Raw genomic sequence first — 13,934 nt, 5'->3', positions numbered from 1 at the left:
TGCTTGTAATTGCTTTTATCTTGTAAGTGCATTCATTTTGATATGTTTTAATAAATGATACAGTTTTACGCTATGGGAATCTTTTCTCATTTTTATCATATATGCCATTGAGAGTCTGATATTGGAAAAGAAGAAGGGATATCCCCATCGATTACTATATGAAAGGATACTGACATATAGTTTACATCAAATGAGCCCAGGAGAGAGAAAGATCTCATCTATTGTCCACAGTGCTTTTATGGCACTAGATGCCTTTTTTTTCATGTTGTCAGTGACTAGGGATACGAGAGGGGAGCACCGAGTGATTCACCTACTTTGATATCAAGCACTGGCACTTTGAAGTACAGAAGGACTTTATATTAGTGATCGACCGATATCATTTTTTTATTGCCGATACCAATATTTTGGTCATCGCATATCGGTATCGGCCGATATTTGCCAATATTTCTGGACAATTAAAACAATTTTGTTTTTTTATAGGTACTGTTGTGGAGGGATCTGGGGGTCTAAAAGACCCCCAAACCCATCCACTGGACTTAAAAGCATTCAAAACGCCAAGTTTGGCTGTTTTGAATGCTGTAATTTTTTTGAATTTGGCGCCGAGTACCTGGAAGTGATGTCATGACATCACTTCCGGGTTTTTACACGGAAACCCGATCAGAGCCAAATGTGGCTTTGATCAGGTCTTCTCTTCAGCGGCCATGCAGGTAGGATACCCGGGTCTCCCGGTGGGATGGGAGACCCGGGCGAGCTACTTAAGGCGGCGGGAGGAGGGGGATGTCCCCTCCGACTCGTTGTAATGACAGCTGAGCAGCTTTTCAGCCGCAGCGGTTGTCATTACAAGACAGCCGACCGTCGGCTATGGATGCCGGTACCGGGCTGATGCCTCTAGCTGCAGGCATCACCCCGGTACAGCACTTTCCCGAAATATCGGCAATATCGGTAACCCCCAGGGGCCGATTCCGATATATCGTGGAAAGTGCAGATTGGCCCTCGATATATCGGCTTTGCCGATAATCGGTCGATCCCTACTTTATATATTTTCACATTTATGAACTTTAACACTGTCACTTTTTAAAGATATAAGGACTTTTTGCACTAAGCATTTTATTTGTTTAATTGTTTTTTTGCTGGATGTAACTGCAATTTTGTATGTATAGCACTTTAGAATTGTTTAACACAGATCATACAGTTTAGCAGCACTGATACCTTACTCATTTATCTTTTGTGAGGATTTCACCTTTGTAATCAGCAGCAGCAACCTAAATCATATTTAGTTGTTTAATTTAGATTAAAGTACTACTCTCAAGCGCGGGTACACATACATCAAGTATATTCAATGGCTGCCTTAATGCAATGCACATTAACACACTGCAGCTGCCGTAAATGGGCCCTGATTGATGGAGATGATTTTTTAAAGTCAGGCAGTTTCAGATTTTGCACTTGTCCTTGGCATCCGGAACAGTGCATCTAAAAATTGACCAGCGCCTGTGAAGAATGTATTGCATATTTGTAGTGTAGTCTGCAGCAAAAGCACAGGGGGTGCAGAATCTGGCTGTGCTATGTGGCAGGGGTGTAGGTATAACAAGGCTGGCCGTATAGAATTTTAAATCTTTTGGCAGGTAAGACATTACATTACAAATACACTATATTGTCAAAAGTATTGGGACACCTGCCTTTACACGCACATGAACTTCAATAGCATCCCAGTCCTAGTCCATAGGGTTCAATATTGTGTTGGCCCACTCTTTGCTGCTATAACAGCTTCAATTCTTCTGGTAAAGTTATCCACCTGATTTAGGTGTGGTTTAGTGTGTCTCTGGGAATGTTTGACCATTCTTCCAGAAGTGCATTTGTGAGGTCAGACACTGATGTTGGGCAAGAAGGTCTGGCTCGGAGTCTTCACTCAAATTCATCCCAAAGGTGTTCAGTAAGGATGTGGAATTCTCTTCCACAAGCAGTCGTATCAGCAGGGAGCATTGATGGTTTCAAAAAACTATTAGATGGACACCTTAAAGACCACAACATACAGGGGTATACAATGTACGGTTAACAGCAAACACACACACACATCATAGGTTGAACTGGATGTACTGATGTCTTTTTTCAACCTCACAAACTATCAGGTTGAGGTCAGGACTCTGTGAAGGCCAGTCACGTTCCTCCACCCCAAACTAACTCATCCGTGTCTTTATGGACCTTGCTTTGTGCACTGGTGCACAGTCATGTTAGAACTGGAAGGGGCCATCCCCAAACTGTTCCCATAAAGTTGGGAGCATGCAGTTGTCCAAAATGTCTTGGCATCCTTCACTCGAACTAAGGCGCCTGGCCCAACCCTTGAAAAACAACCACAAACCATAATCCCCCCTCCACCAAACTATTTGGACCAATGCACAAAGCAAGGTCCATAAAGACCTCCAACATCAGTGCCTGACCTCACAAATGCGCTTCTGGAAGAATGGTCAAACACTCTGATAGACACACTCCTAAACCTTGTGGACAGCTTTCCCAGAAGAGTTGAAGCTGTTATAGCTACAAAGGGTGGACCAACTCAATATTGAACCCTACCAATAAAGACTGGGATGCCATTAAAGTTAATGTGCATGTAAAGGCAGGTTTCCCAATACTTTTGACAATATAGTATATGTTCTCTTTGCCTGGAGAACAGCTTTACAAGACCTCTGTTCCTTTACTTGTCTCATGTCAGTAGTACAACTGCTATTGAAAGCATAATTTAAATCACCCAAGCCTCTTATATTTTTCTCCCTGTTTATGTTGTAAAAAAGTTTTTACTTTATCCTCATTATGTTGATTTAAATGCTTGCTACACCTTTGTTACATGTCAGGTAGGCTCCCATTGGATTTTAGCGTATAATTATGTCTTAACTATGCTGTATAAAAGGGAACAATGGATAATCAGGCAGAATTTTCCACTTCTGTTATTCGTACAACAAAAACATAGCAGGAAGAGAAAAAAAAAATACTAATTACAGAAAATCCTGTGTGAGAGTTGGTGCCGGCCACTACAGGATTATGCTGATGATATACACAAGAAATGCCCAGGTGCTTGTGAATGAAAAGCCCACACAGCGAGCTGAAGAAGGCCTGTTTGTGGAGGTCACATAGTCCCATATGTAGTAAACAAAAGACTGAAAGTTTACAGAAAGGAAATCAGTAGTCAAAATACCCCATCAACTGTAATAAACAATGCAAACCATGTGCAACTAATGCAAAACCAGAAATGTACTATACAACCAATGTGACTGCTAATACAGAGTGCAGCATTTAGACAAACATGCTTTTAATGTTCTGCATGGGAACAGTTTTCTACAACTGACCAGCAAGGAAGAGGAACATAAAACCATTAAACGATCCTAATATTCTATTCCATAAGGCAAGGTGAGAATGATGATGCTTGCCTGGGGCTGACTGGCAACTTTCGGCCCAGGGAGCAAGTACAAACCAGAGGCCCATGGTGCAGTGACTCAACCCCCCTCCCCCCACTCTCCCTCTTCCCATCTGACCCCCCATTCCAGGCTGATGCCCTGCTCCAGGTACTCTCTACTCACCGGCCGAATTCTCGATCTGGCCAGCAGGGGGCGGTTAGGGGGAGCTGGAACAGCTTGGTTGGGGCTGGCTGGGGGAGGAGTGTCTCCAGTAGGGCATGGAATCGGCCTCTGCTCAGACACAATTTACACCATCCATGCTGGGGGGAGGCCTGCACTCTGTCCTAGTCTTCAACCTGCACTATGTAGGTCATCGGCAGGGACCTTTTACTTCTCTTCACCAGAAATCCTTTAGACATGTCTTTGGTAGAAGCGATGCAGCCTTTTTATGGGCCATCAGAGTGGCCCAGGGGGCGATTGCCCCCCTGTCCCCTGGCCCAGTCCTCCCCTGATGCTTGCACAGAAAGCCCTGGGCCTTTAGCACACCTGTCAATCAGCAACAAACCAAGATACTAATGATTCTCAGAGTAGCCATTATAAAGGGACTCCCTATACTACAGTATTTCAGCTTGGAATCTATTAGAACGCCCAAAGTATTATCCAATCTCTACTGCAGATTTTCTGTTTTGTTCAGTTAAAATTATCAGTACTTTGCTGCTTTCGACCTACTCACCATAATAGACACTGAAATGTAAGTGCACCTTTTTACATTTTATGTACAATGGAGATCAGACCAAAATGAGGGACAAATGAGGAGGAAAGAGGGACAGAAGGACTTTGTTCCAAATGAGGGACAGTCCCTCAAAATTAGGGACAGTTGGGAGCCATGATTTTGTACCTTTTCCCGCTCTCAGCACCCCCTCTCCATAGTTTTACATTTATCTGTTCCCAATTCAATGAGGTATTGCAACCTCAGGGATGTACCTACAGATCATGGGGCCCCATATCAAACTTTCATGCCCCCCCCCGGCAACCTCCCTTCTGCCTTTCATTTTAACATATGTTAAGGACAGGTAGCAGGAGAGTTGTCAATATATTATAGGGACCAGTGCTGTGGACAGAAGTTGTCATGGAAGAGGGGAGCATCGTTGCAGGGAATTAGATAGTATTTATTATTTACCAGTGAACCAGTCTGTCCTTAGTAGCTCACCATCTTTTTCAGCATTTCAGATATCAGGGCTTCAGGGTTGTTGTAGGCCTTCCAATCCCTGCAACTGCAACAGCAAGAAATGGCTGAAAGAAATGCTGTAATACAAGAGTTGTAGTATCAAGATGGTCTTTTTTTAACTGACTAACTATATAATAATAATAATGACCTTCACAATATTTTATATTATGGCATAATTGGCAGTACATTTGCACATAATTACTGTATAACTCTAATACCAACTTCTTTAACCACTTGCTGACCGCCAGCAGTACATATACTGCAGCAAGTCGGCTCTGTCCTGCGAAACAACGTAACTGTACGTCGTTTAGCGGGACCGCTAGTGGGAGTGCACACTGATTGGATACAGGGGGAGCCAATCAGTGGGTCCAGCAGCCGCGATGTCTGCTGGGCACCCATGATCGCTCCGGGTGGAGACAGAACAGCGGTCTCCTGATGTAAACACGGCAGACCGCTGTTCTGTCAGTTATGAACACAGGGATTTTGCATTCCTCTTATTTAGGGTCACAGGTCTCTGTGTTTATGCAGCAAGCCCAGTCCCCCACAGTTAGAAAGCATCCCCTAGGGACACATTTAACCCTTTGACCGCCTCTGGTGCTAACCCCTTCCCTGCCATTGTCATTAGTACCCAGGGGCAAGTACAAACCAGAGGCCCATGGTGCAGCGACTCAGCCCCCCTCCCACCCCCCCAATCCTTCTTCTGACCCCCATTCCAAGCTGAAGCCCTGCTCCAGATGCTCTCTACTTACTGGCTGAATCTGGGTTTCTGACCTTGCAAACTATAGGTGCATCTAACACTACCCTTCCCCCAGACAGACAATGCTGGTGTCCAAATGTGTCCCGTCTTCTCCCCTAAGCACTAAAACAGGAGGTGTGTCATTGGCCAGATTGTCAGGTGAAAACAGAGGAATAACCCTTAAAAAAGAAAATTAATGAAGCCAACACATGTAATTATTGATAAGCTTGAATGTATTATATTTTTGGTTTTGTGCTTAATACCACTTTCATTTTAAATAAAGACAAAAGCTTTAATTGTTAACCTTTTAAAAGCACTGCAAATATGGGTGATGAAATCTGGTTCGTTTCTATGGGGAATGCATCCAATTTTTGTCTATTAAATCTCAAAAGCTATGCTGAGCAGAACTGCTTCTGTTCCTTTTAGTTCTTGTAAAGTATTGGAAGGTTGAACTGACTTCTTCCCAGCTCCTACCCCCATTAACAAGAAAAGAAAGTGTTCTCTTTGCTACTGTCCTGGCCTTTCACTTTTAACACTGCTGCGGTTTAGAAAAAAAAGGTCTTCTGCAAGTAAAAATTCCCAGTTCATAATGGCATCTGGGAGAGTGAAAATTTATAGCTGATGGTTAGAGAGAGAGGAGAGAAAAGTGAGCACAGCGAGCACTGAAAATTGAGATCAGAGTATAATTCTGAGCTAATTACAAGTGGGGGTAAATCTATAGTGCTATGCTATAAATTCACAGGCTTATGTGTAGGGTGGGGGGAGCTCACAGGGTCTGGCTGCAGCAGAAAAAATGGTTCTGTCACTATAAGAAATATTTGCCTTTTAATTCCTGGAATTTGTACCATGCACATCTCAACTTGGTTTAACCCCATTCGCTATAAGGAAAACACCTTAGAAATGGTGCACTGCTGTGTCAGCGGAAGGGACTGTAATGCAATGGATCAAGAACCTAATATCAGCAAATAGTGCCATATTATAATACAACAGTATTTGCAACTATTACTAATGCAAGCTACTTTTCTGCAGTACCAGCCTTATTTATCAAAGTGTTATTTATTTAAAGAATTGCTTTCGTTATATACAGCAGCCAGTCAGATCCTCCCTTGGACAGGTTTGGTCAGGAGCAGGGGCATACCTACAGGGGTCACAATTGCGACCTGACCCTATGCTGCATGCTGTCATCAATAAAAACTGCTCTGTGTGTATTTCTTTTGTTATTGGTGGTGCTTTTTGGATGTGAGTGCTGGTTTTTATCATTGGATGGAATTGAGAGATACACCGTTATGTCTCGTACATGCGATCAGATAATCGGACAACTTATCGTTCGCATTTTGTTGCACGATACTAGTATCGAATTCAACAATGCGTACTAAACGTATGATTTTTTTCATACGATTCTGGAAAAGCTTTCTGGTTGCGTAGCTAGGTATCGGATAGTGCGAAACAAAAACAATGGCAGCCAGGCTTTTTTTGGGTTATTTTCATGTTTCTGATCATGTGTGGTCACTGTCTATCGATTTTCAGTGAACGCATACTGTACCACTTCAGCTCCGGAAGGTTTTACCCCCTTAATGACCAGGCCATTTTTTGTGATTTGGCACTGCGTTGCTTTAACTGACAATTGCGCGGCCGTGCGACTCTGTAACCAAACACAATTGATGTCCTTTTTTTCCCACAAATAGAGCTTTCTTTTGGTGGTATTTGATCACCTCTGTGGTTTTTAGTTTTTGCGCTGTAAACAAAAAAAGAGCATTCATTTTGAAAAAATACCAATATTTTCTATATTCTGCTATAAAACATTCCCAATAATTCCCAATAAAAAAATTTAAAAAAGCTATTTTTTTTTATCAATTTAGGCCAATTTGTAATCTGCTACATGTTTTTGGTAAAAAAAAATCCCAAAAGCGTATAATAATTGGTTTGCACAAAAGTTATAGCGTTTACAAACTACGGGATAGATTTACGGACTTTTTATTTATTTTTTTATTAGTAATGGCGGCGATCAGCGATTTTTATCGGGACTGCGACATTGCGGCGGACAAATCTGACACTAAGTGACACTTTTTGGGGACCTGTGATATTAATACAGTGATCAGTGCTAAATAATATACACTGTTACTGTATAAATGACACTGGCATAGAAGGTGTTAACACTGGGGGTGATCAAGGGGTTAAATGTGTTCCCTAAATGTGCTTACTAACTGTGGGTGTGATGGATTGAACAGAGGCAGAGAGAGATCGGTGATTCAGCTTAGCTGAATCATACGATCTTTCCCTGCCTCTCTGACAGGAGAGCCGTCTTACATTGTTTACATTCCAGATGGCTCTCCTGTCCGTTTTGCCAAAGATCGTGGGAGGCCGGTGGCCATTGAGCCCGCTCCTCCCGCAGTCTGCCTCCTGCTATGTATAATAACAGCGGTGGGGAGGTCGGCAAGTGGTTAAACGATTGTTGTTCACTAGGCTATCGTACGAAAAAAGTTTTAGTGTTTGTCCCTTCGGATTTTGTTGGACAAAATATGGTGATCGGCTGTCGAAAGCTGTGTACTAACGATCAGATTATCGTGCGATTAATTCTAAAGCGATTTTTTTCGTATGATTATCTGATCGTGTGTACGAGGCATAAGAGAGAGAAAGTTATCACAGTTTGTATTGGTGATTGAAAGAATGGAAAAATACATCCCTGGAGGGAGAGATATATGGGTACTATGCACTGTTGGCTGTTTTATTTATAGACAGCAATATTTTCTGGTAAGTGTGCAATCTTCCTATATGGTGAAGGCACGACACAGTGGGTGGTTGTCACTTGTATGGTGAAGGTTCAGAAATGATTCTTGGACTACGTAATTACTGGACTTTCCTTACTTGTGATTTGACCATGACCACATATCAATTATATTTCAGTATTACACATATATTTATATGGACACTCTCTGTATATGATTTGCAAGGGTGATTTGTGTTAATTGTATGTTTATTTTAATATTGAGCGCTGCAAGTCCCTCTGCCCCCCTTCCCTACTCATGTGTTCCTCATTTTGGTCTGATCTATATAGTTGTATATAAAATGCACTTTTTATCTTTCAAAAAGTGTTTCCCAGTGCTAAACCTTTCATCCAATTTCTAAATTGCTGCATTTGTAAAGTTCAAAAGCCAGTATAAATGAATGGTAGTGGTAAAAAAAAACACTTATGGGTTCAACTAATCTTTTTTTTAATATTATTCTCCTTTAACCACTTGCCGTCTGCTCACTAGAGCTGTACTGCGGCAAAGTGGCTCTTGTAGGTCTGACGACGTAGACCTACGTCAGCAGACACTCCCCCTTCTAGGCGGCGCGCGTGCGCCACCGGAGGCTCGCTCCCACTGTGTTCAGTCAGGGAGTCGGGCCAGGGGAGGAGCGGCGGCGATCGCCGCCGCTCTTCCCCGATTGTGGGGGAATCGAGTCTGGAGATCCGCCCGCTTTTGTAAACACAAGCGGGCGGATCTCCAAAGTGACAGGCAGGGTCAGATTGCAGGGTTCAGCATAGCTGAACCTGCGATCTGTCCTTGTGTCACATAGTCACCTCCACCCACACATGTCAGTAAGCACCAGGCATACATTAACCCCTCCCTCTCCAATAAAATTAACCCCTTCCCTGCCAGTGTAATTTTTACAGTAACAGTGCATATTTATAGCACTGATTACTGTAGTAATGTCACTGGTAACCCCAAAAGTGTCAAAAATGTCAGTCAAGGGTCCGATCTGTCCGCCTCAATTTCGCAGTGCCGCAAAAAAAAAAAAAAAAACGCAGATCGCCGCCATTACTCGTTAAAAAAAAAAACACCAAAAATGACAGAAATCTTTCCCTTAGTTAGTAAACGCAATAACTTTTGCGCAAACCAATCAAAATACTCTTATTGCAATTTTTTTACCAAAAATATGTAGCAGAAAACAAATTGGCCTAAAATGATAAAAAATTTTGATTTTTACATTTTTTTGGGGGGAATTTCATAAAAATGTGAAAAATATTGTTATATTTTTCAAAATTGTCGCTATTTTTTTGTTTATAGCGCAAAAAGTAAAAATCGCACAGGTGATCAAATACCACCAAAAGAAAGCTCTGTTTGTGGGAAAACAAGGACGTAAATTTTGTTTGGGTACGGCGTCGCACGACCGCGCAATTGTCAGTTAAAGTCACACAGTGCCGAATCGCAAAAAGTGGCCCAGACGTAAGACAGCAAAATCCTTCGGTGGTAAAGTGGTTAAGGGGGCATGGCAGGGGATGTGTCCTAGGCCTGCATACTTTTGCTAATAGGTGTCCCTCGTTCCAATCTCAAAAAGTTGGGAGGTATAAAAGACTACAGCAACAGTGCAATGTGAAGCAGGGACAAGACTGGTCAGAAGCAGGCTGAGACACGACTGATCACTGATCTCCCCTAGCAGGACACGCACCAGGTCAAGACAGCAGATTCAGCAAAGAAAAAAAGAACATTGACACCTATTTTTTTTAAATGGTAAATGGGTGGCAGGTGGATGAGGATTTTTTTTTTTTTGCCAGGATATGGGCTTTCAAAATGGACTACAGGTTCAATTTAGGGTTCAAACTGACAAACTTGGTAACAGTAAACTGTATCATCTTTAGGAATCCCTCATATCCTTTCAGCTTCTCATATGACATGTAAACACCATGGGTTGAAGTACACTACGGGAATGTGGGATAATAAATTAGAAGATGCTAGACAGGAAAGGTCTCTGTTCAAACCACCTCTCACCTTGTGGACTCACCATGCCTTTGTCACTGGTCACCCCTATGCCAATAAATCCAAAGTATGTCTAAAGGTCAAAGCTCTTAGGCTCTCTGGAATATTGTGCACCATATGGCACATTAATCCTCCAAAAACACAGCAGCGGCCTAATTTGTAAAATAAGTCCAGAAGAAGTTGTGTAACCATTGTATTTTATGTAAAATAGGATAATTTAAATATAAAAATTCCACGACTTAAATAAATTAAGACATCAGACATTTGTTATTATTATTATTATTATTATTATTATTATTACTGTTATAATAATAATATGTAACATTTTACTGTGCACAAAATATAATTAGCAAAATAGGTATAATAAAGGACTAAAGAAAGGTATAAGGTCCTATACAGTAAACCCCCCTCCATTGCGGGGGTTACGTTTCGGACCCAGCCGTGAAAAGTGGAAATCCGCGAAATAGAAAAACCCTATTAAAATGCATTGTAGGCATGTTTTTTTTTACTGTCACTGTACGTGTAAAAGCATTTTAAGGTCTTTAAACACACTTTTAAAACAATAGAAACTCATTTAAACTCATAAAAGATACTGGGAGACATAGCAAGAGCTATGGAAAACACAAAAATATTTCATTTTTAATGATTTATATAGTAAAATAACATTACAAAAAAAAAACGCAATATACCAGGACCGCAAAAACTGAACCGCGATGGAGCGGGGGTTTACTGTACTGTGAAAGCTTACAGTCCAATAGGGCTGCACCAATATCAGGTTTTTAATACTGAGTACCGATACTTTTTCATTAGTACTTGCTGATACCAATTACTGACACCTATTTTTATTTTTTTACACATAATGCCAAGATCACCTGCATCTGCAGACTTGAAGGTATTGGTTTTAGTATTGGAGCATAAGAACAAGTACTCATGCAAATGCTTAGTATTCACACTGATACCGATAACAGTACTGGTATCAGTGCAACGCTACTATCCAATATGGCATTATACAGAAGCAACATAATATTCCTATTGGCCATATGGCTCAGTAAGGCCTCATTTACATTTACACATCAAGTATGGCTCTTCAGAGTGGAAGCACTTGTGTAAACAATCCCTAACTGTCAAAATGTATATTCTACATCTACATGACTTGAATACGTATAGTATGTGTGTATATAGTATCATCTTTGTTAGAAACAGCAGGTTTTTGTTTCCAAGTTCACTTCCTGGGTCCCAAACAGCGAAAGTCTTAGTTTAAGGAATGTTCAACTTTATTGCAAAACCAAGCAGAGAGTTCCTATTAAATATGCATAGATCAAATAATTTTTTGCTTCCCCCTGGGAATGGTCAAGTAGTTCTCATTGTTGACAGCTCAGGTCTTGTATTTTTCAGCTCAGAGCTGTCAATACAAGTGTGTTGATTTAAAACAGCTAGCTTTTGAATATACAGTTCAACGCTGGGGCTTAGTTTAAGGGTTAGGTTATGATAATGTCAGGGTCAGGGATTAGGAGGTTTGAGGTTAAAGTTAGAGGTGGTTTAAGTGGGGAGGTTAAAAGTTAAAGAGACCCTGTTACTATACTAAAGATTTCACAGCAAGCTGTACCTGTAAAGGAGAGGGGATACTCAACTGTACCCCTGTTGTTGAACGAGGCACTGTTCCTGAAAAATTGTCCCCTGAAGTCTGCTGAGAAACTGGCACTTCCAGGGGGGCCAATCTCTTTGGTCCCCCATAACTCTTGCTGGTTCCTCCTGCTAATCTTCATGCCGCAGTGTCTCCCCTAGTAAGCCCATACGCAGTATAGTTGTTTTAATTTGCTGTTGCTTTAAAATAATTTGGTCTTCTAAGCAAAACAGAAAAAGCTCTAATCACAAAAGTATTTAGGGAAGTACATTCATTTTAGTGGTAGTTCCATCCATGTAAATTTTGCATGGTAAGCAATGGTTTAAGAAAAAATGAAATTTCTTAAACATTGGGAAATAGTTTCTTTATAAAGTATGTGTATTTTGAAGCAAGAGCTACACTCAAGAAAAGAAGACGGGATGAACACCAATTGAAGTTCAAATTTGCCTCCAGCGCTTTCAAAACTCATGCAGGAATATTTATGGGCAACACATTGGATTTGAATAAATTAACCAAGAGACCTGATACTTCTGCAAATGTGCCTACTACCGCAAATAACTTTGGAGGAGAGGTTACTTACTAGGTAATAAAAAGCCAAATATATTCCTCACCTGAGTTTATTTTGAATTCTGTTTCCCTTTTTGGTGTAACCCTTTATATTCAGGCCATATTTTATTGGTAATGCCACAGTTGTAACAACTAAGGCAAAAATCAATGGTGAAAGGGAACACAAGTATTTCATGTTCAAGGTGAGTTATATAATCCCAGAATGCATTTATAAAAGCACCAAAGAAAGAGAATGTTTTATCAGCCTCCCCTCAAAGCTGGCGAGGCAGCTTCTACAAAGCATGTATGAGAGTATGAAGAGAGGAAGGGAGGCAACTGGTGTCGAAATTGAAAATGGGAATCAAGGGTAGGACCTTGAACTACACAGTCTTTGGTAAATCTGTAGTAGATTATTAGAGTTATATGATTAGACAGTAACATGTATAGCCGGCCTTACTGTATGTAAAATGAATTGACACTGGTAGTTGCAACCAGTAATCACCAACACATGTAACAAGAGAAGTGGTACTGCGAGACTGACAACATACAAAATAGATGCTAAAAATTCCTTTCTTCACACAAGGAAAACAGAAGTGGTAATGTAAAGCTGTTCATTGATGAAGAATGAAAACACACAGCAGGAATACAGTTAATTACATCCAGTATACCAAATGCAATAATGGTGGCAGCGAAGATAAACCCTAGGAATAATAACAGGGTCAAATAATTCAAAATAGATATGTCACAGGATCCAGGGTCTATTTCCACCTATGCATTACCTCCTATGATCACAAATTATTAATTGCCATTTCACTGAACACTTATTATACATCGGGGCAAAGATGGTTCTAATATTGCATTAGCATAAGCCTTTAATTAGAGCATGTTGACAGAACTGGCGGCCTCTGATTCCTTCTATGAGTAATGTAGCATAAAGATAGAATGTAAAGTGGAAGCCTCTGGACATCTGGTAGAACAATGAAATATATTCATTAAGTGAAACATTTTATGCAAACCCTTTCTTTTTAGAGAAAATATGTGTCCAATGATACTTCAGGCAAGAACCCTTCAAATGATGAGGGTATGGCTTCAACTGCCAACATGAAGAATAATGGAGGTAAATGTTTTTTCTTTTCTGCCACACACCACAAAGCAGCCATTTCTAAATTTCTTTTCTTACAAATAATTACCCTAATATGTAGAGGCCACATATATAGCTTTCATTTTAATGCCTTCAATATACTGCCAACAAAATATAGGGGCCACCATATTTACTGATTGCATATACAAGCTCCACTTCCTGCTTATCAATACTGCACTGCAGATTTTTATACCACAGCAAGAAAGCTCTCTCTGAGTATAAACATTAAAATCTAGGAAATGTTGCAATGCTCTTGGTAGCCAGAAATTATCTTATCTAGACTGCCTAGGCTTAGGTCAAACAATAGAACTCAATGGCAGCATTTAGTTGATTCACAGCGAGCTAGAAGTAATTTTTTACTTAAGGTAGATCTAAAGGCAAAACCTTTTATTCATTTTGAATAGAGTAAGGGAGAATTATAACCCCTGTCAGCTTTTTTTGCCATTTGTGTCCCATTGGGAAGAGTTCCCTTCACTTTCTGTCCCATATCCAAAACAGAAAGTGAGAGGAAATCACTTCAGGGTGAGGGAATCC

This window comes from Pelophylax lessonae, assembly GCF_965119305.1.
Source record: "Pelophylax lessonae genome assembly, chromosome: 2".
Taxonomy (NCBI): Eukaryota; Metazoa; Chordata; class Amphibia; order Anura; family Ranidae; genus Pelophylax; species Pelophylax lessonae.
The sequence above is the reverse complement of the archived record's forward strand: the minus strand, read 5'-3'. Positions refer to the sequence as shown.